At 40.3% G+C, this 17,604-nt stretch overlaps 1 protein-coding gene across 3 annotated transcripts in view; it reads left to right on the forward strand.

Annotated features, from left to right (window-relative positions):
- The window catches only part of TMEM132D (transmembrane protein 132D), a 250,603-nt gene that overhangs the window by 191,498 nt on the left and 41,501 nt on the right, over positions 1–17,604 (forward strand). The window lies entirely within an intron of this gene.

The following is a 17,604-nucleotide window of genomic DNA, read 5'->3' on the forward strand; positions in this document are numbered from 1 at the left end:
GCATCCCTTTCTCTGGGATCCAGCTGTGTGCAGAGGCATCTCAGTGACCAGGGCACAGCCTGAGACGTTCCTGAGCACAGTTCACTGTGGTCTCAACAGAAGAGAGAGAGCAGCAGCACATCATTCTTGTGCTCTTTTTGCTGCAAAGTTTTTGATTCCCAGTTGATCTCATTTGGGAATCCTAATGGAGAAATGGAGAAAGCTTCCATATCTCCAGAAATTCTGTGAGATCTTTATGCATTCTGAGGAAGTCTAACATTTGTGAGAACTGGCTATCACTAGTACCCATATATTTAGTTTTTCGTATATTTGTATATATATATATTATATAGGCCTAGTCACAGCAGTTAGTGAATTTAGCATTTAATTTTAATGTGAAAGCATTTAATTTGAATGTAGGGAGCTTTACCAACTTTTCCCACAAACCCATACACTAATTAATAGAGTTTGTATCTTTTGGAGGCAAAACAGCTATATATATTTGTGGTAAAAATGGAAAACCTTTGAAAGACAGCTTTTGGGATTAAATAAGGACTGTGTTTAGCTTCTGGCTGGAAGAGGTGTCAGCCTGTGTCAGAGCGACTGTGTTGGCTGGTACCAGGCCCATCTGTAGTGATGAGAATCAATGCGTGCCTCTCATGAAGCCACCTTGATTACACTGCAGTAGTGAAACGAGTTGTCAGATGGCAGGTGATCTTCAGGACTCAGCTCAGATCCTCATTGCTCGCTGTTGTGCCTGAGAGCACTGTGGGGTGTGCTTGGCCCCCAAGATAAAAGGAGATCTGTGGGTCACCCTGCGGGCTGCTCCAACGGTGACATTACTGGGTGGTAGAGATGCTACAGTTGGGCAGGCTGGAGGCTGGAGGAGGAAAATGCACAACATTAAGGAGACTTTGAGGAATCCCCAAAACATAAAAAAATCATGGGTTTTAAAAATGCAAAACACCATCTATTTGTCACAATGTGATGGTTTGTAAAGTGGTGCTGGGACTTGCATTTTACATATTATGTCTCACTCTTTATCCAAACAATGATTTCAAGGGAGTTTGTAAGTACTGTCAATATCCTCTCTCAATAGGCAAATATGATTCTAATTACAAGGAAGCTAAAGGAGAAAAAACTGACATTTTCAAAGCAAAGATCAAATTCTGATGTGAATGGTTCAAGTATGACACCTGAATTCACATCCAGATTCTGAATTATAAGGAACCTCATCACTGCAAACTCTCAGCACGCAATTCCCAGGCAGCTTACTTGTATTGAATTTTAATAGAGTAAAGTCACTTAATTAGGTTTGTAAATATGGATTTAGGTGAGTAACGGCACGCAAGTTTTAAACTGTTGTGCTTTTGACCTTACATGACTTGACCAATAGTCTTGCAACAAATGTGATGCTGCTGCAGCCAATTCACCCCCTTGTCAACAACTCGTCTGCTCCCAAATAGGCATAGGCGATAAGTTATTCTTTGCTATTGGTATTTTTTAATCCAAATCTGGCCTCCTGCATTGGCGGCCAGAGAGAACAGAAACGAGGTCATGATATACTTATCTTTGTATCAGTATTATTCATTATCTCAGTATAATGTCAAAAAGTTGCAGAGAGAGGTGTTGCAGATTTTCATTAGTCTGGAGGAGAGGTGAAGTTCTTGCTCCAGTAAAAGCTGAACTAACTTAATGTTAACGTGCATGTCCTAAACTTTAGTTTCAATGAAGTAACTGAAAATCAGGAGAATAATTACTGAAATGACCAACCAAGTTAGTAGCAGGAGAATCATGATTTAGACGAGGTGATGTGAGAACAGCAGTACTAAGAATGAGGTTACTTGGCAGACATCAGTATTCAGGAAAACAAAGACAGTATTATTGGTAGATGATGATGTAGAATAAATAAGCCTTGTATGGAATTTGTTCACATAGCTATGGAAAAGCAGAATTTAAGGTCTGAGCATCAGAGTTTAGTGTGAACAGAATATCTAAACAGAAAGTTCACAGTGTTAACAAAGGTAATATTAGATTTGAATGAGAAACTTTATATGGTTAATTAAAAATCAAAGACAGTTATAATAGAAGTAATTATCCAGGAGTATTAAATCAGTTGCAAGTCCAAGCCCATAAAAGAATTAATCAGGAATAATTTAATATTTGATATTGAGGGCTTATATTTTCCACTAATGCCAAAATCCATTCCATTAACCAATGCAATTCTGCAACAAATCTATAAAATGAATCCCTGAGAGCTGGACAATAGGTGAATGACTCTATGGGAAGAAGTTTTAATTTTGCTTTTAAACTACAATTGCAGCAAATAGAGTACTGTTTCTGTCAAGAAAATCTGATCCAGTTCCCCAGGTCCAACAGTGACCGATAGCAAACACCATGGAAATGATGGAAGAGCAAAGAAAGCTGGTTTGTAACTCAGCATGCTTGTGATCTAGAGTGTGGTCTATTTCATTCTTGCATTAATTTATTTAATTGCTCTTTAAATTGTAATTGAGGTCATTCCATGCAAACATTCCTGTTCTCTGCAGCAGTGAATTCCATGATTTAGATACTTTATGTGGAAAAAACATCTGTTTTGAGGCCTGCCACCTGGTAACTTCCCCCTTCTCTTTTGTGATATGAGACTGTCTCTGCTCCCTTTCTCCAGACCACTGATCATCCTATGAATTTCACTTGGGATCAGTCAACTCAGTCATCTTTTTTTCTTGTACCTTGCATCATATTTTAAGCTCTTTTTGGGCCCTTCTCAATTTTCCTGGACATGAATAGCAAATAATCAAAGGGAGTGAGAGAGAAGAAAAGCAAAAAGGATTATTTGTTTCTCATGGAGAGGGAGTCGAAGTGTAGGGAACTTTGGGAGAAATACTTAATTTAGAAAGCAGAAAGGCATAAAAGGAGAAATAACTGATAGAGAGATTGTGGTTACCATCTAACCACTGATAAATTACCAACTCAGCCTAGTAAGTTCTGCTCAAGCCAGATCTCACTGAAGTCTGTGCAAACCATTGCACTAATTCTGATCCTTGAAAACAGGCTTTTATTGAGTAAAACTGTCATTTTATTGAGGTAGGTCAGGAGCTTGGTGCAGCTTTTGGCTGCAGGGCCCCTAGCATGTAGTAGATTTCGAACCAACAGGAAAACCTAAGCAAATAAAATCAAAAGTCAGATCATTTCAGTCTCACGTATCTGGCGGCACCTTGAAGAAGAATCAAATTTTTATTGCTGTCATCTAAAGGTTTTCTTCCTTTTTTTTTTTTTTCTCTTTTTTTTTTCTTTTTTTTAATCTAATAAATAAGCTTGTCACAAACCAGTACTGAGCCTACTGCAGCCGTTTATCAACTTGCCTCCTGCAAGAGCAAATGTCTAGAGGCAGTCTGTATAGCTGGTAACAAGGTGATAAACGGTCACACCAGGCTCAATGTTGGTATCTGGAGGCAGTTGTTTATCAGATCAAGTGCTTTATAAACTATCGATGAAAGGCTTCATGCCTTCCCTTTCCTTCCTGAATGTAAACTTATGTCTGAACACATTGGCTGGGAAAAAAGAATCATTCCTGAAGCATAGCTTAGTTAACTTTAAAAATTTGAAAAAAAAAAAAAAAAAAAAAAAAAAGCTAGGACCTTGAGATAATTCTAGTTGCATTTGATTAAGGTTAGGGACCGTCATATCACCATATCAGCTTTAAAGTCATTAAAATCAGTGAGAATTTTGCTTTGAAGTCATCAGAAACAGTGTGAGTTCCACTCCTTTCTAGATGTCTGACCTTGGAAACAGTCTCCTATGTAGTCATCAAACACCACAGCTAACAGTATTTCTTATCAGTATGAGTGTTACAGCCTAGAATTGTTCAGGTTCACGACTACATAACCATTACAGGGTGACTAGTTATTAACATAGGGCTTTATTCATTTGATTTTTTTTCTCAAATTTAAACTGAGAAGGAAGCTGTTACTCTTGCACTGACTTCAGCAGAATTATTGGATAAAGATCTCTGTGTACATCAGATTAAGAAAATACTTCAAATGTCCTGGGTACAAAATATGTAGTTTAATGTCAAGTCTGGATTTATTTCCTTGAGGACATAGGACTGACATTAACATAAGTTCTCTACCAATCATTCCAGGTGGATTAGACATTAAACAATTGTTGCAGAACATACAATATAGTCTTAAAGGCATTGAATCTGCAGCCTGCATGTTCCTCAGGATATTATTACAAGATTCTTCATGTCTTTTTTCTAATGGCTTTTTGGATTCTCTGCTTTCAGCCTGCCACAACCAGCTTTACAAGTGTCCAACCGCTCTTTTTCAATGTTATTAATTTTTTTTTCTATTGTAAAACATTTCTGATCATTCTTCTCTCTGTCTAACTGCTTCTTAAGTTTATTGCTTTTCTGTGGTGCTGTTAGGGATTTTATTTCCCAACTGGTATTACTTTTTAACTACTCATGTAAATCTGTATCAGTTCAGATTCATGCAGAAAAAACAATTTGTCACAAATCTGAAAAGGCTAAATGATCAAAGCAGAGCTTGCGGGCTCACTGCTTTCCTTCTCTGCCTTCTTCATCAGACCTAAAAATATTCTGTCTTCATTCAAATTCTTACACTGCTCTGTGCTATAGACTTTATGTATGGCTGGGGAAATAAATGTATGGGTCAGTTTCTTGGCATATCTGCAGGATCAGCAAAATTGCACCCATTTGTAGAGAATGTGGCAGTAGTTGTCACAGGCAAATCACAGAGCAAAAGTTCCAAAACAACTTTTGCCATTGAAATCCAGGCACCAAAATGTCTTTATTGGTATGGGATTTGTAACTATTTTTTGGAGGGAAATAGCATTTTCGTTTCTGTGTCATATTAAAAAAAAAAAAAAAAGTATCCAAATTTCCTGACCAAGACCAAATGTGGAGAGAAGGAATTTGGGGCCCGGGTCAGGATTTACAGCCTAAAAAGGTGCCATCCTTACTGTCCTCTGTGCTGGAAGTTCTTGCTGGCAGCTGAAGGACACAGTGACTGATGACAAAGAAGCTGTAATTTGCAGTCCAGTGGATTAACATCCAACAATATTATGCAGGGTTAATGCTGCTGACCTGTTGATGCCAGTGACTGAAAGCTGTGGCCACCAGTATCTTCTGGAGTTGGGTGGGAGAAGAACTCACTGAGAGCAGCCCTGCAGAGAAGGACTTGGGGGTTCTGGTGGCTGAAAATCTCGACGTGAGCCAGCAGCGTGCACTTGCGGCCCAGAAGGCCAACTGCATCCTGGGCTGCATCACCAGAGGAGTGGCCAGCAAGGGAGGGAGGTGACTGTCCCCCTCTACTCTGCCCTCATGAGGCCCCACCTGAAGTATTGTGTCCAGGTCTGGGGCCCCCAGCACAAGACGGATGTGGGGCTGTTAGAGTGGGGCCGGAGGAGGGCCATGAAGCTGACTGGAGGGCTGCAGCACCTCGCATACAAAGAAAGGCTGGGAGAGCTGGGGCTGTTCACAGATGGTCTATAAGGTCCTTTCTGAGCCGAGCCGTTTGATGATTTTATGATAACCAAAGGTAAACGTAGATAAATGGCACTTGCCTAATTCTGTTACTAGAGGCACAGAGTCAGTCTCAAGACATGGTGCGGCACAGTTAATGGGTGAGATTACCCATGGTGGCGTGAGGGCCCAACTTCTGTGGCTTCCACAGACAGGGACCAGTGTCTTTAGTCAGTCACTGTCATGGATTTTTTATAAGGACATCCTGTGACCCAAATTCTGACCCTGGGCATCATGGTGTCCTCACAAAGGTCATGGTTACATGTCCCAGAGCAGACTTTGGCCCCATTTGCCATATGGGAGCTGGAACATTATATTTTTTCTGAATGTCCTTTTTGTTTATTTTTGTGTTTCTGTTAAAAGTTCAAATGAAGAGCTAATTACTGACCCAGCGGAGCCAGTTGGCTGGAGGCTTCCCTGCTGCTCTGCTGTGCGTCTGCTCATGAATGAATTTTTGGTTTTGGGGCAGGTTTCCAAGGCCCCTGTGATGGTCCCAATTTAGCTTAACTTGTTTATTACTTGACATTCCTAACTACTAATGTACTATTAAAACTACAAGGCCAATCTGGAAGGAAAGATCAAAATAGGTAACAAAGTCACTTCTCCTCTGCACAGTGACCAGGACATGAGTTCTCTTGTTCCTCACAAACTTCTTTCCTCTCTTTAGAAATGCAGAAAACTCATTCAGTCACTGCTATCTGGCTCTGCCAGCTAATTCCCACATTGGGGCAGATTTCATCCCTGCGAATCTGCTTTTTTCTCATAGTCACTGCATCATCTTCCCCCTGTCTCCTCAGTATGCTTTGTACATCATCTGCATTGCTATCAGGATTTTCCAGGTGCAGCAGGGAAAAGCAATGGCAGAGCTCCAGGGATTGTTCCTGGCTTTGTCAGCTCTCCTAACCTTACTGCATCTCAGCTTTTACCTCTGGAAAATGAATAGAGGATAGTACAATTTTTTAAAATGACATGAATATAAGTTCAGAGATGATAAATATATTAGTATTGTTACTATCATATACACTGCTAAATGGCTTTCCCCTCTGAGAAGTACTTTGTAGACATGGAGGGAACTGAATCTTTGTATGTATTTATAAATGCCATATGTGCACCTTGACTTACTTGTTTTGCTGACAGATCTTGCTTGACCTCACAGAGTTAAATAAAAACTGTCAGAGATGGGAAGAGAGGGATAAACATGTTAGAGACTTGCAACATCCTGTAGTCAGCATGGCAGAGGTGAATTTTGAAGAGGGTTGTAATGTAAGTAGCTCTGCAGGTGTCATGGGCAAAAGCATGGGTCTGCTGGTGAACGAGCTGACTGGTAAGCTTTAAAAGCTGGGGAAATTACAGGAGATAATAGAACAGTGAGGTAGGATGGGGCAAAGATGTCAAGGACCTTTGAGATGAAAATGAGGTGCTCGCTTTGTGTGCCTGGGTTATGAGGATCCTCAAGTCCTAAACACCAAGTAGGTGCTGTGTGTTTGGTGCCAGAGCTTAAGGCACTGCTTGGCAAGCCAGCAGCGGAGGAGAGTCCTCTGTGGATGTCCAGCATAAGGACAGCTGCACTGATGCGGCTGATAATGTTGCTGCCCATGTGAGTCAGGGTCACTGAGGAAGCATGGCTAACGAAGGACATGTGAGTCACCAAGGCAAACTCATGGTGATAGTCTAGTATGTGGAAATAATTGAATGTCTCCCAGCAGGGCCTGAAAGCACAAACAAAACCCTGCATAAAGCGCTGACAGACGGACCTCAGCAGATGTATCATCCCACGTTACAAGATGATATTGAAGTTGTTTTCAGGTGTGAATTTGTTTGTTGATAAAATGCTAGAAAAATCTAAACATATTCAGAAAGTAAAACATTGAATCCCCTTTTGTTCCATCTGTTCTGGATACCTCAGAGGACTCTTATGGGCCTGATTCCCACATGGTCTGAGTCTGGGGAAGCCTTTCACAGAAACCTTGTTCTGGAGTAAAACAAAGACAAATCATTTATACCTCTGTGATAAGCACTTAGAAATGTTGTTGTGAGGGAGCTGATGTAGCTACTGGGATCATTGACTCACTTATGCATCCCTAATCTGTAGGACAAATATTTCCAGTTGGTGCAGAAGCAGGGTGACGTGATTATGTGGGAGGAAGAGAATGGATAACGGAGCACTGAGAGCAGTGCGTGTGAGCAGGTAGGTCTCGCTGCTGAAACAACAGCCTCAGCTCTCTGCTGTGCCCAGCATCCATGGCTAAGGTTACTACATGTGCCATATTACACAGGAATTTGCAAAGTCCTATATCCTTCAATAAATTCAATTGGAACAGAAATTTTCCTGTATTTTTTTTGGACAGCAGAACCTTCTCCATAGAAGCTGTGTGGGAGACCAGCTCCTTCAATGTCCCCTTCCCCTGTTCTTTGCCTCCAATTCCTCCCCACTCCCCATCTCCAGCTGTTCCCAGCTTCAGCTCCCTTTCAGCATGTCTCTTGCTGGCTCTAACAGTGCAGAAATACTTTGTGGCCAGGGCAGAGGACTGGGGCAGCAGGGAGCCTGCGGTGGCAGAGCCCTGGCCCTGCTCTGGGGACAGCAGTGGTGGCAGGAGGGGCTGAGGAGCAGTGTGTGCAGGCAGGGCAGTAGGCGGATTTTGTCACAGCCTGGCTCTGGAAAGAAGAGGGTGACAGAAGAGGACCTGTCAAATGTGTCTGCTGGATATTTCTGCATCACAACGGTTGCTCTGATCTGTTTCTGGTTGGCCAGGCCCCAAGGAGCTGTTTGGTAGATGGGGACAGGGTTCCCCAGCCATGTTCCTTAATATTCCCTTTACACCACTGAGTGCACAGGGGTTAGCACTGTCTGGAAGAGGGAAAGAGTTGATGTGCAGCTCAGAACACAGCCTCAGAATGACAGCAGCAAGCGATGAAAGAAAGAGAATAAAAAAAGCGCATTAGACAAGGCCTGCAATTTGTTTTGGTATTTTTAATGCTTCCCTCCATGAAAGCAGAGCTCTTTCAATCAGTTTGACCCCCGTCATTCTGGCTCTGCTACACATCGCACCAAATATTTACTCTGCTAAATTGCATTGCTAGAGTCTCATTGGCATCTTGTCTTTGAAGTGATATCCTAGAGCTTTCATTTTGTTGCTGGAAATCCCTACATCATATCCCATCGTCTGCCCCTTACAGAGCTCCAAACCCCTGCAGGCACCAAACCTCCGTGTTAGGCTTCTTAACTGCACGCCCAAGAATCAAAAGAGCCTTCATGCTGGCACATCAATCCGGGAGCCGAGATACTGACCCCATGTGTGAAATTTTGATTGGTTTTAGCTAATTTTGCATGACATGTCCCTACCAGTCTCCCCAGCCTCAGCCATTCAGCAGCATCAGACACAGTGTATTCGTGTACTTTAGGCCAGTTCCAGCTCTGCTCTTCTGAAAGGTCTTCCTTTGACAATCAGACATGCCTTTCCCTCCTGCAATGATGTCTGGAAGTGCTGACAGCCTGCTTAGGGAAAGCAAGGAAGAAACGCTCACCAAGTTCGCTTGCTTTTTGAGCAAATCTTGTTGATTATCAGCTAAAGCAGTCTGTCTAGAGACCAAATCAAGTATGCACACGCAGCTTCATGGAGTTACAGTTTGGAGCTTGTGAATTAATTAGCAATTTTTCTGAAGAACCACAGCCTGACAATTCACAGCTACAATTCGTAGCTGTTTGACTTTGATAAACAGACAACGTACACAACAGCTTCCTAGGACTATGGTAGCCTACTTAGCGCTGCAAAGCACCGAAAACCAAAGTAGGACTTGCCAAAAGTAAGGTAACACAATTCCTAAACGCTAGACATTAAAGCAGTAAAGGGACTTCGACATTTTAAACAAATTAAAATTTTTATTTACTCTGTGGATGGAAAAAGAGTGAACTCCTATAGGAGGATTTGCCCCTCAGCTACCTAGTATGAAAGAGATCCAGCACAGCTTGGGCAGCTTACTGGTACCGTTACGAACTGTGCCATTCCTAAATAGTAGCTGGGCAGTTAATATGAGTACCAAAAATGGAGGCAACGTATCCTGTCATTCATATTTTGTTCTCACATTCATCATGTGTGCTTGCCATGTCTCTACTTCAAGAAAACTGTTGCCTTTGTTAGTTGGTTCAACAGCTAGGCCTTGGATCTGAACTGTGGAGTGGATGCTGCATAAGTACAAAGAACAGAGGATCCCTGTTTTGAGGCAATTGCAATCTAGATATGTGAGACCAACAAGGATAAGGAAAAGGGAGGTAAAAGGCATTTTCCTCTTCCTCAGAGCGAAACGATTTATTTAGTTATTTATTTTCCCCATCACGTAATTGTGTAGGACTGCATCCTGCAATAATAGTCAGTGTCCACACAGCAGGATTGCCTTGCTGTAATAACACACAAATGTGAAGCATGGGAATTTACCAGCCTGAACAGCAGCTCAGCAGCTTTAGTTCACCGAGGCAGATATGGTAGCACTTGGATTTTCCTTCTGACTAAGATACATCTCTTTCTTTCCTGAGCTTTTTACTGAACGTGGCAGGCTGTGCAATGAGAGACCTCTCACTGCTGGTCATCTTATTAATGATCCCACTTTTCCTTTGTAACATCTAGCTGTTATTTTACTCCTTATTTACTACACACAGCACTGTCATATATTTAGCTTTTCTTTTACTGCTCAAATATCTTAGCAGTGATAGATTATACAGAGATTAAAGTTCTTTAGTAAGAACATAAAATATCTAAAAGGCTTTGCAAAAGTTAACTCTTAGATTAAATATGATTATGATTTTTTCCTGAGAGCCTTTTGTGTGGCAGCAGGAGTGACAGACAGCCTGTGTGTCCCGTGTTGCATTTTTCCCTACAGCACCAACCAGACATTGGCTGTTCTCTCTCTTTACCTGGGAAATTGTGCTTGCTGTGCTTTATATTTATATGCAGCTTTGTTTCACTGCTCATTCTCACTAAATCTTTTCACTCCTTCCTAGAGCAGAACTTCCTCTGTATCCCCCATGACCATGTTCCAATGCAGTAATGCTCTAAGCTTCAAGAAACATAACATTTTGAGGACTTTAAAATCGAATAGTTTGAAGAGTAAATATCTCAGTTGACATATGTGTTGTATGTCTGTTGTGTTTTTTGTGAAATCCCACCATGGAACTGCAGCCTCTAAGCCAAATTCACTTTGAGATAAGCAAATATCAGTAAGTTGGCTTCAGACGAGATGCACCAGCTGGAAAGACCAATAAATTGGCCCTGCATCTTTGTCGAGTTACTTCCATACCTTGGTCAGGCTGCAGACTAATTTCTGGTGCTCTGTCAGATTTTCATGGTGATTCTTGGAAACCTGCCAGCTGGGTTTCATGTGGGACCTTTTTGGTCCATCAGTATTCGACTGAACTTCAAAGAGAACTGTTTGCTCTTCCTGGACTTTCTGAGCTGTTCTTGCAGTTTTATTCTCATTCCTCAGTGCATGGGCTCTGTGTGGTGTCTCCTGGACTGAAATATCCCAACTAGAGCAATTTTTCAGGAGTAAGGGCTTCTAAAAAAAATATGATATTTAGCCTGTAGTATAAGTGGCTTGGCATCTGCAAATCATTTAAAAGGTGGTGATTGATCCTCAAAAAAAAAAAAATAATAATAAAAAACCTAGTAGAGAGGTGGCTGAATATCATCATTTATTATTAGCAACCTTTGCAGAATCTGGATAGCAGACTCTTGTGATTTTGATATGTTATTGATTCCCTCAGTATTTAAAGGAATAATTTTTTTTCAAACTACTACAAATACATGGTACTGTGAAAATGAAAATATAATTAGCCATGTGGTTTATATTAGATTTGGTTCATATTAATTCAGTGCTAATATTGTTTAGTAAGAATATATTAGTTTAACTCATTATTTTAGTTTAGACTTTCAGCTGAGATGGCAATTTAAAAGCATATTTTTAGTTTACAAGTCTGTTGAGGGTTGTGTTATAAAAAAGGGTACCAGGGTTGGAAATTATTTTCGTGTTCGGAATATCTTTTTGTGCATGATTAGTGTGTGGCCACTGTGCAGGTGTGGGGGTGTGCATTAGTCTTACAATTCAGCTCTTGCTCCATTTTGCATACGTTTTGGCTTGTAAATGGAGAGGTTCACTTCAGAATAAGATGTATCAATATAAGAGATCTTTTTTATGCATCATATATTTTAACGCCAGTAGCCTCCCCTTGCCTTTGCAGGAGTCTTCGTTTCCATTTATGCGCTTCCTAAAAATTGCTTTAGACTTGACCCTCAGGTTCTTCCCTGAAATATAAAATGGTATCAGTGTCATCTCTCTGAACAGCAGCACCGGATGGCCTTGATGGTGTCCCAGGAGCTGGTTCTCATACTGCATCTTCTGCAGACTCTGTGAAGACAACAAAACACAGCAGCTCACCTATGTGACCAAAATCTTAGATGAGTCCCTTAATTGTATCCATGATCTAGGATGACAAAGCAACAAGGGTGGGAGAATTAGTCAATAAAAAGAGGTTAAGTGCATGTAATGTTTGGAAGAAAATTACTCGTGTTACTTCCTCTTTATACCAACAATTGTAGGCTTATTATTATATGTAAATGAGATGGGAAAAGTAATTCAGATAATCAAACATGGGATTTTGTTTGGCTTTGAAACAACTGCCAACAACCTGAAATTTGTTTGTTTGCTCAAGCTGAAGTTTCATAATATTCCCAGGCAGTGTAAACACAGCCTGGAAGTCACACCCCAGACCGATTCCCAAACCTTCCTTGTGTCTGGACTCCTGTTTAAGGAGTGGTGCAGTAAAGTGGAAAGGGAATGGATCTGGCAGGAAACCCACCCCAAAGCAACAAAAAAAGACTGATTTTCAGCCACATGCATTCTTTAATCTTTCTTACTCTATAAGCATTGATTTTGCCCCAGCGGAGGAGGTGTGAGACAGTAGCTGGAGGTGACACCCCCTGTTGCATAACAGGCTAAACTTTTCAAGGAATCACAGCCTGAAAAAAGAAAGAAAGAAGAATGTATTCAGACATTGATTCTGCCATCCAATTCTTTCTTACCAATGGTTTTGCTGTCACATTTTGCTATTAAAAAAAGATCCATTTTCCCCTCTCTAGCAGCTGTGCGGAAGACTGAGTCAGCAGGTAGATATATCCAGAGGAGCATGCACCTGGGTTTCGGTTTATGCTCCTTTTTAACCCTGTGTCCTGATGCTAAGCCAGTCTGATTCTGGAACTGTCTTGCCTGTACTAAGTTAAAGCAGAAGCTGCTTAAGTAGCAAGTACTTACATAAAACTTAGTTAAACTTAGTTAATGCCCCCTCCTATCTCCCATTCCCAGTGACTTCGGATTTCACTCTTCACAATGAAAAATGCACACGTTAAAACAAACAACTAATTTTGAAGTTCATGTCAGTCTTCTTATATTTTGGATTCAGGTTTCACCGTCCTCTCTTGTACCGGCAACATTGTCAACTCTTTCATTTATATTACAGGCTTCAAAAATTATTTTGTGTTGTTTCTGGCCCCAGTTCCTTTGTTGCAGCTAATTTTTTTTTTTTTTTTTTTAGTGCATCCTAAAGTCTTGGAAACTAACAGGCAAATAAGGAAACCAAAGTTCTCTTTTATTTATTTCAAGCTTTCAGACCAAATACTATAATATTTTAGGACCGAACGCAAGCTGTTTGGAAGCTCAGAGCTGACAATAATGTACTACAACCAAGGAAATTTGCTTTGGAGCATTTCAGTTCCTCTGCACCACCATGTATCTAGCCCCACCAGCTGCTTCTAAAACTTGTACTTCAGCTGCCATAATCTTATCATTAAAGGTGGATTTAAGTTTTAAGAACCTATGAACAAACCTTTGTACTTGCAACCAGAAGCTGGGCGATGACTCTGCATTTAAGGTGCAAGCTCAGCTTTACTCCAGCGCCTGGTGCTAATCCAGTATAATCGAATGTTAGGTGGTGTGAACTCCCAGCAGCTCCTTCAGAGAGATGCATCTATTTGCTTTATTGTTCAGCCGCTGCTTTCTGACTTTTAAAATCCCTTCCGTGTTGTTTTTGTTTCTACCCTTGCAGTGGTAGCATGAGGAAAAAAGCTGGATTTGACCACATCCATGAGGATGTCAAGTATTTATACTTTATTGGTTTAGAAGCTTACTAAATTTAAACAGAAGTAATAACATGGCCTTAGGCTCTCTTGACAGTTATAAACTCTTCCTTGGGGGGATTTCGGTAATCAGCTTAAGAAGTTAATTAAACAGCTGTCACTTAGCTTCTTAATTCGGAGACTTGATGCTAAATAAGATTCGAAATTAGTTATGCATGACTGAAGCATGGATTCTCCGATACAAATAAGATGGCTGCTTGCTGAAGAGGAGGAAAATCTAGGCCTTAAAAAAAAATAATAAAGACAATATTTAAGGTTGTACCCTGGATTAATGCTCTAATGGCTGATTAATTTTAAAAAAAAAAAAAAGGGCATTATGAGGAAAATGGAAGATGTTAGTGAGTGCCAAATAGAACAGATTTTCAGGCAGCTATTCATTGTGATTTGGTGGCATGCCCTGGACTTCAGGAGATTTCAATGATCACTTTGTTTTCTTCCCTACTGCAGCCTGTAGATGGCAAACCCCAAAGCCAAGATACCTATTGAAAACAGAAGAACCATGCTCAATTTTAGAACCTAGGCGTTTAGGCTGGAAAAAATATATTCCACTACTGTAATCAAAAATGTAACTGAAAATCTGCTGTGCTTATGGAAGATGTATTATGGTGCTGTGCTGACTTTTTAATACTCTTTTTTCCCTGTATACTGTGGTAGGACAAGTATTTTTTCTCCTGTAGGGTATGAGCTGCAGATCAGTCCAAGTTATTTCGAGGAAACATGTCTGCAGGTCTTTTCTGAAAACAAGCTAGTGCCTTGCTCAGTGCTGCTTGTAGTGTTGTGAGGCTTGTGAGGGCTAACAGAGATTCGGCATTAAACTGATGTCTTGAATCATGCTAAAATGCTTTTGGAACAGAATGCTGACAGTTACTACTAAACTTTTCTTTGTATTTTACTATTAAACAAAGTGTTCCTGTTATAAATCTGATGTGGGGCCTCAAAGCCAAGCATAAGTCAGTCATATATTTATTTTAAAAGTCATTATTAATACAAACATTAGGAAATGTTGTGTACAGGGAGAGAACAAAGAGAAGAGAAAAAGAGATTTATAAAGATACTGTTGAAGTCCTTTCTTTCACCCCAGGAATTATATGGCAAAAGATATCCGAAAGGAAATTAAATTGCAGGGAAGCTACCAATTAAAACTGAAAAACTAATAGGTGTTCACTTCTGCATTTCTACTGAAATAGATGCTTACTGCATGCATCATCCAAATATGCTTCTGCTGGAGGGCTTAATATGCTCAGTTATTTAATATGAGTCTCTTCAGTAGGCTAACAATACTCTCTCCAGAATCTTTAAAAATATTACCATTTTTGAAGATGGTGGTAATTTCAGAATAAAGATTACCTGGTCTTCCATTTCTATTACATTAAAAAAAATGCTTTTGTGTGATTGTTATGATTCTTTCCTTTGTTTATTTTAGGGGTTCTGTGTATGGGAATTATGCTACATAATGATCAGAGAAGGATCAGCATTTTTTTAACAGCTGCTCAGGGAATCAACTTTAAGTACTCTGAATATTTGGCTACAGCTTTGTAAAACCCATAAGTATTCCCATCTTGTAGTGCCCTGACATCATATCTCCTATAATCTATGTTAGTTATGGATAAAGAACATGAAATATTTCTTCAGAAGATTCCTTTATCACTTAAGCAGCAAAAAGTAACACTTTTAAATTAGTAACTATTTAGATTTATAGCTTTTACATGCTGAGACTCTGAACTATAAATCTCTATATAGCTAAATAAGTATCATGTTTGTTTCCTCAAAATGAAATAATTTTTATATGCTTTCACCATGGGAACATTAAGCCCTTTCTAGCCATTAAACAAATGACTGAAGAAACGTTTTACTCTTCCCCCTTTGCATAAATTGGTGTAAATGGTTATTATGCCTCTGTGTCAAAGGGAGAGATGCAAACCAGGTGCCTAAAGAGATCATCCTCCAAGTCTATACACGTGGAGATACTAAGGAATCTGCAAACAGAATATACAGCTCAGTTTCTCTGGCATAGATTTGCTCAGCTTCAGACATTGCCAGCTTGCTTTGTGCTTCTTTTACTTTGGAGAAGTATTGGGTGCATTTGTTTTCCTTGGGACTGGACAAGCACTTAACTGGTAGAAAATCACCATAGACATTTCCATGCTGTGCATGGTTCTGAATGTAGATCTGGAACATGGATACAGACAAAAACTATAAAACCTTGAATATGGGATCTTTGATTTTAAATAGAGACAAAACAGGAATTTTCTTCCTTATTTTAGAAGCAGGTACATGTATACTTGTCTCCTGGTATTTAAGTACTTCCTTTAAAGTCCCTGAGATTATTGCCATGATTGGTGTAAATTCAGATCTGTTGGACTGATAGCCTCAGACAGAAAGCTCTGGGACAGGACCTAAGTTACTGTGCTTTAAAGCCACCCAAGACTTTGGACTTGCAGAAATTCCCTGTGTGTTGGATGTTCTTTGCACATCCTTTTAAAAGGTGGCTGAGAAGGAACATGGGTAGTGGCAGTAGCATAGCTGATGTTTTAAGTAACTTGGTTTTGAATGTGTTTCCAGAGAGCAGCAGGTACCACCTATATTAGGATGCAGTCTGTATTCAGAATATCCAAAGCCAGGGCTCAGAATTTGGAAACTTGAAAGACATTCATGAAGCTTTTGAGAATCATTCAGTTAGTAACTCTTACCAAGGGAAATTACATTTGCCTTTGGTAAGCAGACCTCATTAATCACACTGTTTCAAAGGCTTGGTTATTAAACCTTCCTTTACTTTATAAAATAATTACAAGGGTCATATTGTAATGTACTGACTGGAGGAAGAAGGGCATTCCTGCTTGGGGGAGCAGGTATTTTCAACTTGGCACTAGGTACGAGTATCTAGGCATGTGATATGGCCTCGAATAGTCCCAATGAAATGAGATTCATGCCCAAGTGTTTGTGAGATCAGGACCCGATGCTTGGATTCTGTAATTATCGTATAGTTTAATAGCACTTGTTCTGTCAAGCTGCCCCTATTTGCAGCTCAGTCAAGCCTATAGGAGAGTGGCAAAAGTATCTAAATAACCTGCATGTAGTAACTTCGCTGAAAAGCCCATATTTGAAATAAATAAAAGAACCTGGAAACTTAATTGCTGGTCTTCCTGAGATCCCAGTTGCCTGAATAATATATTCTCTTCTGAGAACAAATGCACACTCAAGACAGATGGGCCTTACAGTACAGGCAGATATTCTCACCTTTCTATGAATTATAATTTCAAAATATCTGAAGGGCTTTTGTGCTGAGGGAGGGAGAGGATTTTCTTCTTAAGTTCTCTTTTTGTGAAATCCTATTTCACCCTCCCCTAAAGATCATCGTAAGAATGGGGAAACTTCAGCAAAGCAGCTATCAAAAGACCAGGAATTTTTTTTTCATTCTTTAAATATTGCTTTGAGTCTGAATAAAGCATCTCTGTTTCTTTAAGTAATGGGAAACTGTCCTTTTGATCCATATGCTTTGGAAGAGAGAAGCCTTAGCTTCTCTTCTTTAGCCCAAGAGGCAGCAGGGGGAGTCATCATCTCCTGGTAACTTGGTTTCGATCTTTTACTTCGCTGTCTTCCACAAGTGAAATCAGGTCAGTCTCAGAGCTCATAGCGGGAGCTATTTAGATAACAAGCAGTTAGCACTTGGGGGGCTTTGGAAGCCTTTATTTCAGAAGAGACAGCTGAAATCAAGAGCTTCTTGTTCTATGGGTTAGTCCGTGATTTGAAGGCATGGTTCTGAAAAGCTTAGAGACCTTTCCAGGAATAAGCAACATTCTGCAAGGAGATGAAGAATTCAGGGACCAATTTGGGCTCCCTGTGTGTCATAGCGCAAGTCAGTGATATCTGCTGTGCATGACTGATGTGACACCT

This window comes from Cygnus olor, chromosome 17, assembly GCF_009769625.2.
Source record: "Cygnus olor isolate bCygOlo1 chromosome 17, bCygOlo1.pri.v2, whole genome shotgun sequence".
In the NCBI taxonomy this organism is placed as follows: domain Eukaryota; kingdom Metazoa; phylum Chordata; class Aves; order Anseriformes; family Anatidae; genus Cygnus; species Cygnus olor.